General features: G+C 48.5%; 1 protein-coding gene across 1 annotated transcript in view; it reads left to right on the top strand.

Moving 5' to 3' along the window:
• BTBD11 (BTB (POZ) domain containing 11) overlaps window positions 1-19,349 on the top strand; it is a 291,756-nt gene that overhangs the window by 189,254 nt on the left and 83,153 nt on the right. The gene's annotated exons all lie outside the window — the stretch shown is intronic.

Below are 19,349 nucleotides of genomic sequence, written 5' to 3'. Positions count from 1 at the left end.
TGTAAGCATCATTTTTTAATGACTGCAAAATATCCCGTCTTGTGGACGCACCGTAATTTGCCTAACAGCTCCCAGTTTCCTGGTCGTTTGGGTTGTTTCCAATTTGTGAAATGCAGCTTTAAAGCTGTGCACAGTCGCATGACGAAAACACCAGCGTAGAGGGAATGGCTATAAAAAGAGCAGTCTGCCCGGAGGGGAGCCACCGAGGGGTCATTTCACGCGGCCTCCCAGGAGAAATTGCAGAAGGAGGGCCCTGCGAGGCTGGCTTACCCACCCCAACCCCGGCTATTGCCTCTTCCAGAAAGAAATGTTTTGTGGGAAACGTAAGGAGGGTGGCACCCTTCTGGCCTGGGAGGTCTCCAGCCACAGTCATTATCAAAGCTCTCAGAGCAAGCCCTTCCTGGTGTCCAGGGCTGTTCCCTGGATTCTGGAAGTGGGGGGACCAGCCAGGGCTGTTTTTCCCGATGTAAGAGACTGACTCTAGAAAAGTCTTGAGATTTTCTCAAAGCCTGAGCGGCCAGATGGAAACGGAGGGCGGTTCTAGGGACCCCTGGGAAGCCCCGCCCCCTTCCTGGATTCCTGGATTGCTTCCAGAATGGAGAGGAGACGCTGTTCGCCGGTGGATGCTTCCTTGGTTCTTTCAAATCGGTGTGTGAGTCTGCAGAGAGTCAGCCAGCCAGGTTCAGGCTCGCCCAGGAATCTAGGCAGAATGTGCTGGTGGAGGGAGGTGGGTATTTTTCCCAGGCTGCTGTTCTCACCGAACAGTTCCACGCCAAGGCTGGAGTGAGCCCTTTGCAGTCTTGGTCACAATGCCCTTCGTTAGCTCCTTACACAGAATCCCTCCCCTCCCATGGCACTCCCCAGGTGCAGCGGCAGAATGTGGAAAGAACATTCTTTTAAATATGCTTTTATTTATGTCAGAGACAGGAGGGAGAGAGAGAAAGAAACATCGAGGAGAGAGAAATATTTCTGGAAGTGGGGGGACCAGCCAGGGCTGTTTTTCCCGATGTAAGAGACTGACTCTAGAAAAGTCTTGAGATTTTCTCAAAGCCTGAGCGGCCAGATGGAAACGGAGGGCGGTTCTAGGGACCCCTGGGAAGCCCCGCCCCCTTCCTGGATTCCTGGATTGCTTCCAGAATGGAGAGGAGACGCTGGGCAGCATCAGAAAGCTAGTCTTGAGCTCGCACTCTGTACCAACCTCACTGCATACGCACTTGGCCACATGTATAGATTAGGAAGTCTCCACAGTTCCAGAAATCATTTGTTTGTCGGTTTGGTGGTCGTGTTTGTTTATCGGGAGACAGGAGGGAGAGAGAGAAAAAAACATCGAGGAGAGAGAAATATCAATCGGCTGCCTTCTCCATGCCCCCTACTGAGGATAGATAGAGCCTGCAACCTGGGCATGTACCCAGACCGGGAATCGAACAAGCAACCTCCTGGTGCATGGGCCGACGCTCAACCAACTGAGCCGCACCAACTGTGCTGGGAAGAACATTTTTGTGAAGAAAAAAATGAACCAGTAAATAGGCAAAACCAAGGACCAACTTGCTGACAATACTGACACGGACAGCAGGTTCCACTGCCTCCAAATTCCTCCCCTGGAGGCCCGGTCCCTCCTCAGACCCCAGAGCACTTTATAAGCACGTCTCACAAGGCCATGTCAGGCCAGCCTTGCATTACAGTATCTGCCTTTCGTTCTCTGATGGCCCCTGTATGCTCCCACCCACCAATCAAAAGTGACCAATCAAAACAAGTATGCAAGGATAAATAAGGACAAACAGACTTATTGCAATAGACCAGTGGTTCTCAACCTTCCTCATGCCACGACCCTTTAATACGGTTCCTCACGTTGTGACTCCCAACCATAAAATTATTTTCATTGCTATTTCATAACTGTAATTTTGCTACTGTTATGAATTGTAATGTAAAGATCTAATATACAGGATGGTCTTAGGTGACCCCCAAAGGGGTTGCGACCCACAGGTTGAGAACCGCTGCAACAGACGCTTCCCTGGGAAACTAGGGAAGTGTGGCCACACTGAAATTCTCTTGCTTGATAGAACGCCAGACCCAAGTTATAAATCCCTGTGTCCTCCACAAAACTCAGCACAGACCCTTGCTCCAAGGAGATAATCACTGAACAGTGGACAAGCAAAGTGATCGTCCTGTTCTATCAGTGGCCTCTCTGTTCATGCATTTATTATCTCTCAAGTTCATCTTCCAGAGGGCCTCCCATTCACATATCCCTCAGCTACCCCACACAGAGTTCCCTGGACTGGCTCTGCCTCTCCTCCTCTCATTCACTCTGCCTGGGTTCTTCAGAGCCCTCTCTCTCCCCCTTCCGGCCCAGGACACTGTTCCCCAACACACTCCCACGCCCTTCAACGTCAGCCAATTTTGACTCATTCTCTCCTAAGACTTTGTGCATTCCTTTACCATAAAGCTTGTCAAGTAGTTTCTTACGTTTTTCACATTAGACCATGAGTTCATCAAGGGACGGGACTGTTGAAATATCACTAATTGTAGAAGCAGGTATGTGACAGATACTCATTTCTTCATTCATCCATTCAACCAATATTTATAGAGCATCTGCCATATGCCAGGCAAAATACCTGTCTTCGTGAGCTTACACCCTTGTGGAAACAGACAAGGACAAATGCTTGCATAATAAACTATCAGGCAAAGATAAGGGACATAAAGAGAAATAAAGCTGGGCAGCTCAAACCAAGTGAGGTACTATTTCAGTGAAGGTGGTCAGGGAAGGTTTCTCTAAGGAGAAAGTATTTAAGCAGAGACCTAGAGGAAATGAGGCAGGAAGCCACGTGGCTATCTGAGGAAAGACCTTGCTAGGCAGAGAGAAGAGTAAGTGCAAAGGCCCTGGGGCAGGAGCATTCTTGGCCATGCAAGGAACAGCAAGGAGGCCAGTGAGGCTGGAACAGAATGAGTGAGTGTTAGATGAAGGAAATGAAGTCCAAGATGGGCAAGGTCAGATCTTTCAGTCTCTTTGGGCATGTGGATGAGTTTGGTTCCTAGTCCAGGTGTGATAAGAAGATTCGTAGATGTTAGTTAAGTTGAATAATTTGAATTGAACTGAACTGAATTGGGCTTCACTGAGCTGAACAGAACCAGGTCTCATCTTAGCATAGACTGCATACAATTTTTGAACCTTGTCCCAAAGCCCCCAGCACAGTGACACTTTTGCCAGCCCTTCCCACTTGTACCAGTTTCATCTGGTGGCAAATAGGTACAGAGAACATCTAAATTCTAGAGAAATGTGGCCTTGCTGGCTGCCCATCATTTCTGTTTCATTTCTGACTTTCCCAGAGTCTGAAGTCTTTGGAGGGTCACTGGGATTTATTCGGGGCCTTGGCCGAGGTCCCGGACCTGACTTTTAATGTAGTTCTTACTCAAGCCTGGTTCTCATTGAATCTTAATTATGTGGAATTCCTACCCTACAGACAACTGAAATAACCACATTTAGCTATTTTTATCATTTTACTTGAGTCTTTATAAAATCATTGCAGTGAACTGTCACCCAGAGTAAAGTGGAAAACCCACTGGAATTTAAGCGAAGCAAATTCACAAGATTCAATCGCACACTCATTGATTCACTTAACAAATGTTCATGCACTCAAAGAATCTTTCTGTCAGAAACTTGGAAACAACTTTATTTTATTTTATTTTTTTAAGATATAACTGACATACAGCATTATATTAGTTTCAGGCATACAACATAATTATTTGATTACTTCTGTATATTGCAAAATGATCACCACATAAGTCTAGTTAACATCCATCGCCTCACATAGTTACAAAAATGTTTTTTTCTTGTGCCGAAAACTTTTACGTCTACTCTCTTAGCTGCTTTCGAATAGACAGCACAGTCTTGTTAACTACAGCCACCGTGCTGTACTCTACACCCCCATTCACTCAAAGAATGTTGACTGAGGACCTGTGAAGTGCCGGGCACTCTACCACGTGCTGGGGACACACAGAGCACAGGAGAGGTCTCTGCCCTCATGAAGCTGGCAGTCCAATGGAGGAGACAGAAAATCCAGGACACTGCTGTACAATGTCATCTCGAGTAGTGGCAGGTACTACTGTGTGCAAGACTGGGCGACACAAAGATGAATCATTCGTGCCCCCACAGTGTTGTTGGGTTTGTGGTAAAGACATAAATTATAACAATATGTAAATGGTATTGTGGAATTCTATACACAATGCTATGGGGGCCCTGGCCAGATTTTCTCGGTGGTTAGAGCACCAGACCATTGTTCGAAGGGTCATGGGTTCGATTCCCAGTCAAGGGCACATACTTTGATTGCAGGTTTGCTCCTCAGCCGTGGTTGGGGATCATGCAGAGGCAACCAGTTAATGTGTCTCTCTCACATTGATGTTTCTCTCTCTCTCTCTCTCGCTCTCTCTCTCTCTCTCTCTCTTTTTACCTCTCCCTCCCCCCACCCTCCCTTCCACTTTCTCTCCCTGAAGATCAATGGAAAAAATATCCTCGGGTGAGGATTAAAAACAAACAAACAAACAAAATGCTATGGGGGTAGAGGGGAACGCATAACTAACTCTATTGGGGGTATGGGCAGAGGCGAGTGGAGGCTCTTGGGAAATAATTCCCAGAGGAGAGGAGATTTGATCAGCCTTAAAAAAAAACAAGTGGAACTTAACTGGAAGGAGAGAAGAGGAAGGGAGTGGGAACAGCAGCAGGAGCAAAGGCGGGGAGGTGTGAGCAAACACGTGTGATCCAGGAGCAGCTGGACATTCGGTGTCGCTGGAGCACACTGGTGACCACAGGCATGGCCGGGGAGCCTGAGAGAATGAAGTTGTGGGTGGGGGCCAGTTAACACATGGCCAGGCCAAGGACTTTGTATCAGAGAACCAGACTGACATGTTAGCGTATTCATCCTGCCAGCAACGTGAAAGGATTGCGAGAGAAAGGAGGATCAGGAAATGGTTATGAACATAAAGCAATGGTTCCATCCTACAAAGAGTCTGATGAAGTGGCCAGTCCATTGAATTTGGAGTGTTGGGTGGGAGGGACTCTAAAGTTATCTAGTCGAACCACCCATTGGGTGTTTGACTCTCTTTCCTAACATCCTCCCCAAGGGACTGTTCAGGGCCCCAGTCCTTGAAGCTTCAGAGAGCCGAGACTCCTCTGAGGTCTTGGTTGTGTGGCCATGAGAGCTGCTCCCTGGAGCCACCGCCATTCCTCCTTCTTTTGCTCCTTGGGGTTTCCAGAACCAGTCCAATTCCTAATTCAAAGGCAACATTTCATTGTTTAAAAACCGCTGCAGCCCGGCCAGCGTGGCTCAGTGGTTGAGCGTTGACCTATGAACCAGGAGGCCACTGGTTCAATTCCAGGTCAGGGCACATGCCTGGATTGTGGGCTCAATTCCCAGTAGGGGGTGTGCAGGAGGCAGCTGATCAATGATTCTCATCATTGATGTTTCTATTTCTCTTTTCCTCTCCTTCCTCTCTGAAATCAAAAACTATATATTTTAAAAATAAATAAATAAAAACAGCTGCAATTTACAGAGTGCCTTCTGTGTGCAGGCAAGCCTGCCGGGCACATACTCCCTCATTTTCAGGTTGGAGCTTCGGGCTCATTGGCCAAGGGACTTGCTGAGATTTGGTCACTGGCCCATGTAACTGGCAACACCAGGATTAAAAACCAAAGCCGTCTGCCTCCAGAGCCTGCACTCCGGGAAATAGCTATTAATTTCACTTGGCAAACATTTACTTAGCACCCACCCCTATGACACTCCCTGTCCTGAGAATAATAGGAAGGGGTGACCACGGTGAATAAGCATGGTTCATAAGTTCCGGGGCTCCCCATGCTAGTGTTTGGATGGTGAAGTCAACACCCAAGCATTGTGACAATGAGTACTTGGCTTTGGCTTGTAGCCTGGCTATTCCAGAAGGGGAAAGGGATTTATGTTTGGCCCTTTGCGTGAGCTGTTCCTGCTGGTAGCTTTGGGTCAGGCCCCAGCAGGAGCCACCCGACAGAATCCGTGCCTGGGAAGGAAGGTCTGTTCCCTGGAGGATAAAAACGGAGGGGGAGAGGGGAGCGTGGAAAGATGGAAGGCGTGAGACCCGTGTGTATAATCAGGTTTGAGGAACGCAAAGCTTCACCTTGGACACATCCCAGGACGGAGCAGAGAGGACTACAGCAAGTCTGAGAGGCTGGAAAGCTAGAAGCAAAATTACAACAGGTGTAAGAAACGGATGGGCAACCCAGGCTGTGCACGGAGCATGTATGCAGGAGCTCCCCCTTCAGGCAGCGTGTGGAATTGCTACGGTTGTGGCTGGCGGACTTAAAAGGACGTGGACAGGACCGACCCTGGCAAAATGGGGCTTTTTGTTAGCACATTTACCTTCCTGGTTGTGTTTTCCTTAACCTCGTGTTTAAACTGATAACAGCTTAGGTTAAGTGTGTTAGATGCCTGATGTACAGGAAGAAACCTGAATGTTGTTCTTCCACAGAATTGTACTTCTATACCTATTACCTCGTTTATCTTCTCTGTGGCCCTGTGAAAGGGGGCCATTTAACATTACCCTCACTCTCTAGGTGACAGAGAGCTGTAAGGGTTAGGGGACATCTTTGCCTCATCCACTCAACATGCACCCAGCTTCCATTCAGAACAAGCGCCCACACCCCAGCCACATCCGACACCCCCACCTGTCTGCCAGCCCACATTCCTCCATCTCCGAGAAGTGCTGCTCCGGACCTGGCCGGGGCTCCCTGGCCTGGACGAGAGCTGCTTTGGTCCCTCTGGGTGGTAATGACTCTGCCTCCCCCGGGGCTGGCCCGGAACTCAGCCCCTTCCTTCACTGGCTGCTTGGAAGAGGAGGCTGCAGGAAGTCCGCTGAGAGGGCTGCACAGAGCATGGTGGGTTGGTAGGGGACCCAGCCTGTCCCCTTTCCACCTCACCAGGTCATCAGCCCTGAGGGTCCTTTCCTAGAAAGCACCAAAGTCCACCTGAAAATATAGCCCTGCAGGTTTTCCTTGTATTAACATCACAAGCTTCCTTTGCGGTTTCTGTCACCTCTCACTTCTAGATTTAGCAAAATGTAAAATTGGTCACATGTTGTCCGACATGTTAATTGCACATGTTTTCTTCTCACTTACGTGGAGATTCCATACATCGGCTAAATGGCCTCCACTGCTTCTCCTCCTCCCCCAGGCCTAGTCGCTTCCTTGATTTTTAAAGCTCTCTAGAGAGTTCTATTTTCTTCCTTCCATTCTCTGTGTTCTTTTTTCTTTTCCTCCTCCCTTTTCAAAGGGCACTCCTCTCCATCTACATGGTGACAGTCTCCTTCTTATTTATTATCCCAGTGAGTCCTGGAGCTTTGGTGCAGCCTGAGACACATGACATTTATCTAGTCATTTATACCCAGTTTAATTCTGAAATGGATTTGAGCTAGATTCTCAGTGTAAGTTCAATATAACAGAACCAGAAACACACACACACGCACGCACGCACGCACGCACGAATAACAATGCAAAAAAAAAAAACACATGTCATTAACACTAAGGAAGACCACTGTACCAGAAAAATCTCACCTCATTGCAGGTTTGTTCCTGCAATTAATCACAAAATTTAGATTTGAGTTGCCTGGCCTCCAAAGCAAAAAGGGAAACATGCATTATAAAGCTCTCGTTATCTAATTTAAACACACACACACACACACACACACCATGTAATCTTCACCAAAAGAGTGTTCACAAAAGGGTCTTTTCTGACGTCAGCAAGTTCAGTCCAGGGCTGATGCTCCTAGACCTTTCTGATGACCTGAATCAACTGAGGAACTTTTGAAAACAATCTGTAACCAAGTCTAGGGCTATGCCTAGGAAAATGATTGAACTGTGCTCTAGGCAGTCAGGGGCTTTTCATGTTCCCTGGTCACATCTGTAAACAACAGCATTCATTATGTAAATGTGCCTGGGGGTGTGGAGAGGAGTATAGGAATCATTGCCTTTCCTACTTGAGCTGATCTTAGAGTTCGTACAGCCCAGCCTCCCCACTTCTCAGAGGAAGAACTGAAGCTCCTCAGCACTCAGTGACTCACCCAGTGCCACACCGGTCTTTGGAGAAGTGATATAATAATGCCTAAGCACATGAGCTTTGGCTTCTGGCAGCCCCAACAGTGATAGTATTCCGTCTAAGTTACTGAATGTTGCTAAGCCTCAGTTTGCTCATCTGTAAAATAGGGATGCTAATAAGTATCTTCCAAGGATCCTATATAATAAAGTGTCCGACCATTCATTCAACCATTTGACTAGTCGCTATGCACCAGGCCTCTCATTTTATAATAATTAAATGAAATATATTATTACATATAAAGCTTTTGCACAGAGCCTGGGACATTGTAAGCATTCGAGAAATGATGGATGTTCTAAAATCCTGAAAATTCTGATGATGGTGAGATCATGATAATGGAAAAACGAGGTAAAAACTCCAGGTGGCATGATATCTCCTGTCGCCCTCTTTACACCGCCATTCTACCAGGATTCTTGTCTGAAGTTATGCTGACCTGAAGGACATCCTTTAGAACTACACTCCGTGGCTGTTTAAAGCTGAACAAATTAAAATGGAATAAAATCAGAATTTTAGCAACTCAGTTCCATCACCCACATTCTTTTTTTAAAAATATGTATTTTTATTGATTTCAGAGAAGAAGGGAGAGGGAGAGAGAGAGACAGAAACATCAATAATGAGAGAGACTCATTTATCGGCTGCCTCCTGTACACCCCCTCCTGGGGATCAAGCCCGAAACCCGGGCATGTGCCCTGACCAGGAATCAAACTGTGACTTCCTGGTTCCTAGGTTGATGCTCAACCACTAAGCCACACCAGCCAGACCCATCACCCACATTCTAAGTGCTCGGCAGCCATCAGTGGTTTGTGGCTGTTGTATTGGACGGCGCAGACACAGAACATTTCCATAATAGCAAGAAATCCTATTGGAGGCTGCCTTCGTGGCTCCCCGCAACTGCCCCCCCCCAACTTCCTTATATCAGTATTTTTGTTAGTTATTTATTTCCAAATAGTATACTATCACTTTAAACTAGAAGAAAAGCTCCGCTGGTCTCTGGCCTTCCCTGGGGAGTACATCTGAGTCGCACAGAGCCTCAAGGATGCAGTCCCATCGCTAATTGGTAGCAGAGCCACTACAAAACACACTTCTGACTCAGGGCATGAGTCACTCCGTGGTGGCCGGCGAGGCCCCGGGGATCAGCTGCCTTGGGTCTGTTGTGATACATAGGCTGAAGTATGAATTTCAGCCACCCCGTCATCCTGCCGAATGCAGGGTAATGTGAGTTTAAAGGGTTGATTACAAGAGAAGAGAATATCATTTTCTCAAAGCCACAGCCCAGTGGCAACGATAGCAAGGACAGCACGGGGAAGCTCTAGACCATTCTCAGCCTCTCCTTTTTACCACTTAGTTGTCAGGAAGAAAGAGGTTCTGCGTGGTCTTTTTAAATTGATCTGTTCGGGGAATAGCATTCAGCCCTGAGAGAGAAGGAAGTCCTGCCATTTGCAACTGCACAGATGAACTGGAGGGCATTATGCTAAGGAGATAAGTCAGGTAGAAAGACAAGTACTGTATGATCGCCCTTATATGTGGAATCTAAAAAGCTGGACCCGTAGAAACAGAGTGGAATGATGGCTCCCAGGGGCTGGCGGGAGGCGGGGAAAGATGTTGATCAAAGTGTGCAAACTTCCAGCTGTCGGATGAATACATTCTGGGGACCTAATGTACAGCATGGGGAGTACAGTCACCCGTACGGTATTATGTACTTGGAAACTGCTAAGAGAGGAAATATTAAACATCCTCCCCACGAAAAGGAAACAGCAGTAAGGTGAGGTGATGGAGGTGTTAACTAGCCTACAGTGGTGATCATTTGGCAACACGTAAGTGCATCAGATCATCACAGTGTACACCTCACACGTACAGAATGTGACACGTCAACTACATCTCAATACACCTGGGGGAATAGCTAAAATAAAATAAAATTGATCTGTTCGTTTTGAATTTAAAGTATTTCTTTGCAAGAGGACTTTTGCAAGGATAATGACTTTTATTGATGTTTTTATCGGTTGGGTTCATTATGATGAACTCAAAGCCACTTCCAGGAAATCTTCACAAGGTGGATGAACAAATGCAACTTCCTGTGACATAGTTTACACCTGTACATGAACAGACAAGTAATTGTAACAAATAATCTCATAAATGTACTTTCCTGGGAACAATATAGTCCCAGGGTTCCAGGTTCACAGTCTTTAGAAAATAACTGTTGTTGTTAAACAGAAAGAAACTCAAATTCCTGAGTTTTAGTGGCACAATAAAGTGAAGAGAGAGATTTAACTTAAATGTCTTGGAAACTAATATGAATGTCACTTGGAATTAGGTTTGACTATGAGTGACCAAAAAAAACAACAACCACATAGCAGGTATTTAAACAAGATAGAAGTTATTTCTTATGGAAACAGAGTCTGGGAGTAAGAATCCAGAGCAGGGTGACCACCTGAGCAATGGTCAGAAACCCAGGTCCTTCTTACATCTTTTGGCTCTGCCATCATCACCACATGGCCCCCACCTCGTGGTCCGGTTTGGCTGCCTGAGCACCAGCCACGGTGTCTGCCTTCTTGCCAGCAGAATGGAAAAAGACCAGAAATAGTTGGGCCACCTCCCTGTAGAGACCTTCCTAGAAGTCTTACAAGAATCTTCTGTCTGTGTCATCGTGAGGACCGATGTAAGGGAGACTGAAAAATGTATTCTAGGGGGTCATACACCCAGATAAAGACTATGGGGGTGTATTACTAAGGAAGAGGAGGATGACACTTGGAGAGGGCACCCAGCAGTCTCTGCCAGGGAGTGAAAATCATCTCTGTAACTCTCTAAACAAACGGTTATGGCGAACCCATTGTTTTGCATTCTCAGAGGTATTTTTGTCAACCCCTTCTTGATGTCTCTCTTCAAATGCTTTTCTGACTTTGTGTTTTTCAACTGCAATTCTAAGGAAAGGTTGAAGTGTTAAGGATTTACAGTTTTACTCCAGAAGGTACAAGGCCCTCTACGATTCTCCCCTTATCTCTCTCCAGTGTTATCTCCGACCAGTCCACTTCCCTCCGGGGCTCTCTGTCCTCCATCTCAGCTCCAGCCACACCAAGCGGGATTCTTCCAAAGCACTATGCCCCCACCTGCCTCTGGGCCTCTGCACATGCTGTAGCCTCTACCTGGAAATAATAGAAAGCATAGCTACTAGCCCTGGCCCTGGGTCCAACTACTTACATGCTCCCAGTCCTGCAGCTTATAACTGTGTGCCCTTAGGCAAGTCACATAACCTCTCTGCGCCTGTTTCATTATCCATAGAATGAAGATAATAACAATACTTAACTGTCTGGTTTTTGTCATTATCCAATGAGCCCCTGAAAGAAAATCTTCAGAATCATGCCTAGGATGTGACAAGTCCTCAATAATAACTAATTTTGTTGAGCATTTACTATGTGCTAAGCACCTTTCAGAGATCCTCTCACTTAACCTTCACAGCAACCCTGTCGAGTGGCCTCACTATCACTTCTCCTGTTTTACATGTGAGGACACCGGAGCACAGAGAAGTTTAGGCACTTGCCTGAGGTCCCACAGCTCCAGGTGACGGAGCTTGGGCCCAAATGCAGAGCCCGCTGTCCGCAGGGTGGGTGGCCTTTCCCTCACACCAGCACCAGATTCGAAGGCATAGTGTGTTTTCTTTGTAAGGCTGTCTGCAGCCTTCTGCCGACTTTTATGATAACCTTTTTGGAGGCAGGGGCCGGCCCAGATGACCCCTGGGAGCCCACCCTTCACCTTTGCCTCTTGACCCCGACCAGGCCAGACCCTGCCGTTTCAGGCTTCTCGAGCCACTGCTCCCAGGATACAAAGTTGGACAGCCTCTGCCACCTCCTGGATGTTTATATTTTGTGCCCACGTTTGCAAGGAGGGTTCTGCAGCCTCGACCAGAGCCTGTGGCTTCCCCACTTCTGAAGCCACGGCTCCCCTCCCAGGCCATTTATATCCTGGGCCACATCGTCATTCCACCCACTGGAGATCAGGTTCCCACCACAGAGGCCTCTGTACCCCACACCAGGCCCGGCTGTGGTGCAGCCACTGGCATGGAGGGAAGAGCTGCAGGCTGGTCTGCTGATCCCTGGATGGTGTGTGAGCACAGAACCTCAGGCCTGCCAATCACTGCAGCTCAGAGCTAGCATTGTCTAGACCTGAGAGTCCCAGCATCAGAAACCCTGCAGAGAATGGACTAGACACAGATGCCAAGTGTAGCAGGCTGCCTTGTGGCCCCTAAAGACCCAGGTCCTAACCCCTGCAACCTATAAACGTTATTTTACAAGGAAAAGGGGTCTTTGCAGATGTGATTCCATTAAGGGTCTTGACATGGAGAGTTTGCCCTGGATTATCTGGGTGAGCCCTAAGTCCAATCACATGTGTCCTTTTAAGAGAGAGAGATTTGACACACAAAGAGAAGAGATAATACAAACAGAGGCAGAGATTGGAGTGATGTGGCCGCAAGCCAGAGAATGCTAGCAACCACCAAAACCTGAACAAGGGAAATAAATGGGCTCTACCTAGAGCCTATGGAGAGAGCACATCCTCTGGCGCCTGGATTGTGGACTTTGGGCCTCCAGCACTGTGAGATTTCCAGTTTCTGTTGTTTATAGCCACCACATTTGTGGTAGTTGATTACAGCAGCCGCGGGAAACTAATACACCCAGCAAATAGGCAGGAAGCTAGGAATAAGCATTTTAACTTGTCCCCTAGGTGATTTTGAGCCTCTGCCTTACTCCACCCCCCATCCCCGCTCCCCACAAGGTGAAGAACTAGATGGAGTACCTAGACTGAAACTCCAGGAGGACTGGATTCTTACACCTCATCACTTTGCTCCTCTGATATTCAAATTACTAGAGACTGGAGCATGTCAAATGCTTAAATGCTAATGAGAACGGACAGAAGAGGTGGGGGTTGAGTTATGGGACTAGGGGAGGAAGTGATGGAGCCAGGAAAGGGGGGTGGGGGAGCAAGAAGGCCAAAGGAGGGAGTGGGGGCTGTGGTGACAGCTGTTTGCTGACAGGGAGGAGATTGTTGTTATTCGTGTGTCATTATTGCTCTGCCTGCCCTTGCTTGTGCCTCAGACTTTATCTACAGCCCTTCAGCCCTCTGAGTCACCTTCGTCAGAATGTGTGACCGGAAAGCCAAAGAAGGTTCCCTGGTAGGTCACGTGCACCTGCTGGCACGATTGGCAGAAATCACCACCTCACCCAGGACCCCCTGGTACTTGCAGGGAAGTTGCATCGCCAAGCATTGATGGGGCTGACTTTCCCACTGTAAGGGACCATTCCTTTTAGTACCAGATGGCTTCCTCTTTCCTAAAAGCATCAACTGTCCCATGACACCCTGTTTCACAGTTCCCAGATGGCGTGTCTGCACACTCGTGGTGTTGGGAAGTCGTGGTCCTCTGTGTGATCCAGCCCCAAGCTTCCTCCCTGCCCCAGCCCATGTGAAAGAAGGTGAAGGGGAGAATCCGTGTAGAAAGAGGAGGCTGCATCACTCTCAACAGTTGAGTCCCATGGCCCCCACTGCAGGTGTATTAGTCAGGGTTCTCCAGAGAAACAGAACGAACAGGATGTGTCTATGACTGAAGGCTGTTTGCTGATACATTTCCCTGTTCACAAGTCAGACTTTTTCCTCTTAAGGCCTCCAGCTGATTGGATCAGGCCCACCCACCTTGTGAAGGATAATCTTTTTCACTCAGAGTCCACCATTTGAATGTTAATCTCATCTATAAAAAATATATATATACATTCATAGCAACAAACAGACTAGTATTGGACCACATATCTGGGTGCTATGGCCTAGCCAAGTTGATACATAAAATTAACCATCACAAGGTGTCTTTTTTTTAAGCATTTACATGCCCAGAATGATGCTAAACACTGTCCTGAATACAAAATGCCTATCAGACAATGAACTCCCGGGGACTGAAAGGTTCTGTTTCATAAGGTGTTTGGAAGACTATAGAATCCAGGTGGGAGGCGGAGCCTACTTCCCATGATAAAGCTGAAATCAGGCGCTTGCTGTCCCCGCCTCCCTTGCAGCTTGGTGCGGGCTGTAAGCTAGGCTCAGCCAATCAGACGTAGTGTCCACCTTTAAACAGGAAGCCCAGGTACAAACAGGTTCCTTTTTCCATTCTGTTGTCTCCTAAGCCTCTAAGCCCCCTTGCAGCTCTCTCACATCCGGCCTCACTCTCTCCCCCTTCAACATGATCATAGAATTCAGCTTCCCTGGTTTCTGGCTTGAGTCATAATATTCACTACAACGTCGTTACTCAAAATGTGGCCCCTAGACTGGCAGCTTCATCATTGCCTGGGAGCTTGTTAGAAATGCAGAATCTCAGGCCCCACCCCGGGCCCACTGAATCAGAATCTGCATTTTAGCAAGATCCCTGGGCGACTCATGTGCACATCCATGTTCCCGAAGCACTGACCTAGAACACACCCCTTGGGTCCTCCGACTCCAAGCTGTCTGCAGGAACCACCCCCAGGGGCAACCTGACCACACTCTGTACTTCTAGAAGGGCTGTCACTATAGTAACCAGCATGGCCCCCTCTGACCTCTGCCATCTTCCTAGCTCGGTGCCCACCAACACAATGAGATTACAGTGAGTATTGCTATAGAAACTAGCACTGGAGAGGGTCTCCTATCAATTTTGCTGCTTTCCCTTCACTCCCTGTATCTCTGGAATTATGAGCTTTCTAAACCACAGTAAACCGTATAAATTCCTCTCCAGCGTCAGAAAGACTCCACAAATAACAAAGATGAAAAGTCAGGGCCATGCAGTTTATAAAGTAAAGGCATAGCAACTGCAGAGGTTTGCTCTGATTGGAAAGGAGATGACAGGCGTGTCACTCTGTGTGGTGGAGCCTTTCCTGCGTCCCACAGAGACAAGGTTGGCTGATGCTGAAAACAGCGCTGGTGACCGTGATGATAACAGCGGCCGCTTACGGAGAGCTGTCTTGGTACCAGGCGCCAGGCTACGTATGTTATCCCATTCGACTCTTGCAGTAAATCTCTGTATTCGTTTCCTGCGGCTGCTGTAAAATAATCGCCACAAGCATGGAGGCTAAAACAACACATTTATTATCTTACAGTTCTGGGAGTCAGAAGTACAGAATCAGTGTCGTGGGGCTACAGCCAGGTGTCAGCGGGGCAGGTTCCTCCCGGAGGCTGCAGGGGAGACTCTGTTTCCTTGCTCCCGGAGGCCACCTGCTTTCCTTGGCTCAGGACCCCTTTCTTGCTTTAGTTCCGTTTCTTTTTTAAAAAAAAAAATGTTTGTATTGATGTCAGAGAGAGGAAGGGAGAGAGAGAGAGAAATATGCATGATGAGAGAGAATCATTGATTGGCTGCCTCTCACACACGCCCTACTGGGGATTGAGCCTGCAACCCGGGCATGTGCTCTGACCTGGAATCCAACCAGTGACCTCCTGGTTCATGGGTTGGCACTCAACCACTGAATCACACCGGCTGGGCGCACTAGTTCAACTTCTTGCTTCTGTCTCACGTCTCTTACTCCCTCCCTCCTTGGACCTTCTTGCCTCCCTCTTCCTAGGACCCTTGTGACTGCATTTAGGGCCCACCTGAATAACTCAAAATAGCCCCCTCTTTCCCCAAAATCTTAACCGTGTTACATGCGCAAAGTCCATTTTGCCAGATAAGGTAACGTGCATAGATTCTAGGGCTCATCACTCAGCCAACCAAAGCCTTTGAAGTAGGCATTGTTACCATCCCATTTCCCCAGGAGAGAACTGAGGCTTGACGATTGGAATACCTTGTTCAAGGTCACACAGCTGGAAGGGGCAGCCGGAACCCCAATCTTGGTCAGTCGCTCTAAAGCCAGAGCTTCTAACCTCTGCACTGCAGGGCCCCCAGGTGGCTTTGAATTCATCCACTGTTGCCACCAGGTTGAAGGAAGGGAACCGAAAACCATCAGCTCTCTAAAAACTTTGAGTTTCCAATGGAAGCTCCTCCATCCACCACAGACTAAAACCTCAAGGGCGGAGCAGGACTTAAGTCAAACCACAGGTGTGTTCGTCTGCCAGGGCTCCCGTAACAAATTAACACAGACTAGGTGTCTCAAAAAAGGTATTTCTCACGGTGCTGGAGGCTGGAAGTCCGAGTCCCAAGGTGTAAGCCAGTTTGGTTTTTTCTGAGGTCTCTCTCCTTGGCTTGCAGATGCCACCCTCTTGCCACCACTCTCACGTGGGTGCCCCTCTGTACACACACCCCTGGTGTCTCTCTCTGTGTCCTAATCTCTCCTTATAAGAACAGCAGTGACACTGAATTCGGTCCCATCCTAATGGCCTCATTTGAATACAGTTACATCCTGAGGTACTGGATGTTAGGGCTTCTACACACAGATTTGGGGGAGGGCAGGTACAATGCAGCCCATATCAAAAGGATTGTCTCTGACCTCAGGAACGAGGCAGTTTAGGTGTCTGAGATGAATCCCAGAGGCCTGTGGATGCCCTCGCTCCCAGCTTTCATACTTGGTCCATGATCTTTACCACCGTGTCTCCAGCCTCAACCACAATGAATGACCTTCCCATCACCCTGGCTTCATGATCCCATTAGTTCCTGATGGCGGCTGTGACGCCTCACCACAGACTTGGTGGGTTAAAACAACACACATTTATTCTCATGCAGCCCTGGAGGTCAGTAGTCCAAATGCGTTTCAGCGGCCCAAAATGAAGGTGTCGGCAGGGCTGTTTCCTTTCGGAGGCTTTGAGAAAAGAACCCACTTCCTTGCCCTTTCCAGCTTCTAGAGCTGCCTTCCTGGCATTCCTTGGCTTGTGGCCCCTTCCTTCATCTTCAAAGTCAGCAGCAGAGCATTGTGCTTCAGTGTCATCCATGTCCAATCACCCTCTGTCTCTCTCTTATAAGGACCCCGGTGATAGCATTGAGGGTCCACCTGGATGCTCAAGGGTAACCTTCCCTTCTCAAGATCCTTATCTGAATCACACCTGCAGGGTCTCTTTTGCCGTCAACATCCCCAGGTTCCGGGGAGTAGGACCTGATGTCTTTGGGGGCCACTGCTCTGCCTACCACAGTGATCCTTCCTCACACATATCCTCGCCACCCCTCTGCCCTGAAGTGACGAATAGGATATGCTGCATGTGAAAGCGCTTGGTAAGATGTGAAGACCTTTTCTGCCTCAGGGCCTTTGCACAGTCTGTTACGGCTGCCTAGATCCTTCTGCACACACATTTGCATATGGCAGATTCTTCTCATCTTAGAGGTTAGGTCACCTCCTCAGAGAGGCCTTCCCACTTCAACCCTGTTTATTGTCTATCCCAGCACCTCGGCACTGATCACGATTTATAATCACTTTGTTACTTGTAGTTTTATGTGTTTCTTATCTGTCTCCTTGCAAGACTGCTAACTTTTTGTCCCCATCACTCACACCTTCATATGCTTTTTCCCACCTTCCCTGTTCCATACACTAGACCAGCGGTCGCCAACCAGTGGTCCGTGGAACACTGATGATCCGTGAGGTCCGAAAGGTTGGCGGCTGCTGCACTAGACCCTTCCTAAGCCCCCAGGCAGCTGGCTATGTCAATAGAATCAAAGAATTTTGCGTAGGAAGGAACCAAATACACCGAGGGTCAGCCCACTCTTATCCACCATCTAATTTTGTGCATGAAGTATTCCTGGAACACAGCCACATTCACTCGTGAATGTATTTTCTGTGGCTGCTTTCTCACTACAGTGGCAGTGTGGAGTCATTGCAACAGAGACAGAATGGCCCATAATCCCAACATATTTACTCTCTGGCCTTTTACAGAAAAGGTCTGCCAACCCCTGAAGCAGACCATCTGGCCCAAACCTACCCACTTTACAGATGAAGTCACTGAGAGACAGGCGTTTACAGACCAGAGCCAGAGTCCCACGTGAGTCCAGATACCAGGACTGGAATTCAGTTCTGCAGAACCCCACACCTCGCTTCTCCCACAGATGATACCCTCCTCCTTAGCACCCAGCCCTCCCCAACCAGACGGTCACCCGCGGCACCAGCTCTGTCCTCATGCTTCAGAAAGGTCCCGCTGTGTATGCGCTCAATCTCCTACTTGCATCTGGACCCAGCGACCTTCCTGGGTTCACTTGTTCTCTTGACCCTGCAAGAAGCCATTTAGGCTTCTCCTTCCCTCCGGAGCCTCTGGTCCCACCCCGCAGGCCTTCTCTTGGAGCGCCATCGCATTGAATGTGTATCCCCCCTATTCACCCCAGGCCACCGGTCACAGGGGGATGCTCCAGCCTGGCTTGCCCCAGAATTCCCAGAGGAGCTTGTATAGAATTCAGATGCCGGGGCCCCCAGATCTGTCGAACCAAAACTCTGGGGGGTGAAAACAGGGCCTTGGTGGTTTTCACACACTCCCCCATGATCCTGATGTTAAAACAGCCTAAAGAGCTGCTTCATTAAGCCATGCTCTCCTCTAGGCTTTAGTCACTCCAGACAACGGAGCCTCTGGTCCCACCCCGCAGGCCTTCTCTTCGAGCGCCATAGCATTGAATGTGTATCCTCCCTACTCACCCCAGGCCACCGGGTCACAGGGGGATGCTCCAGCCTGGCTTGCCTCAGAATTCCCAGAGGAGCTTGTATAGAATGCAGATGCCGGGCCCCCAGACCTGTCGAACTGAAACTCTGGGGGTGAAAACAGGGCCTTGGTTTTCAAACACTCCCCCATGATCCTGATGTTAAAACAACCTAAAGAGCCTCTTCATTAAGCCATGCGCTCCTCTAGGCTTTAGTCACGCCAGACAACTTCAGAGCCAAGTCTGTAGCCAGTGGGACAATGTTCTCTTACAAAACCTATGCGGAGAATGCAGCCTTTTTTCCCCTTAACATTCTTTACCTGCTCGACTCAAGGCCCTGGAATTCTTTCCCATCTCCAGCTCCTCCCAAAGAAACATCACAAGCCCTACTACTTCTCCCCCTCTGTGTAGACCAGATAAGAAGACTTTTAAATGAGTTGCTGGCAAAGACTTCATGAGCTTCTAAGCTATTGAGGTCAGAGTGACGAAAAGAAGGCAATGTGGGAAGGCGAGAATAGGTACATAGAAAATTCCAGGAGGGGCTGGAATCCTCAGGATCCAGGCTACTTGTCCTGGTGCTGGCCGGCCGTCTTGGGCAAGGCGTGGCTCTGCAGACGGCACAGCCTTTTTCTCCTCTTGGGCACTCATCAGGAGTGGCCTCCTGCCTGCGGCTGGGCATCTCACATGCAAGTCAGCAA

Source organism: Myotis davidii, unplaced genomic scaffold (assembly GCF_000327345.1).
Source record: "Myotis davidii unplaced genomic scaffold, ASM32734v1 scaffold120, whole genome shotgun sequence".
Taxonomy (NCBI): Eukaryota; Metazoa; Chordata; class Mammalia; order Chiroptera; family Vespertilionidae; genus Myotis; species Myotis davidii.
This window is presented reverse-complemented; position numbering and strand designations above follow the sequence as displayed.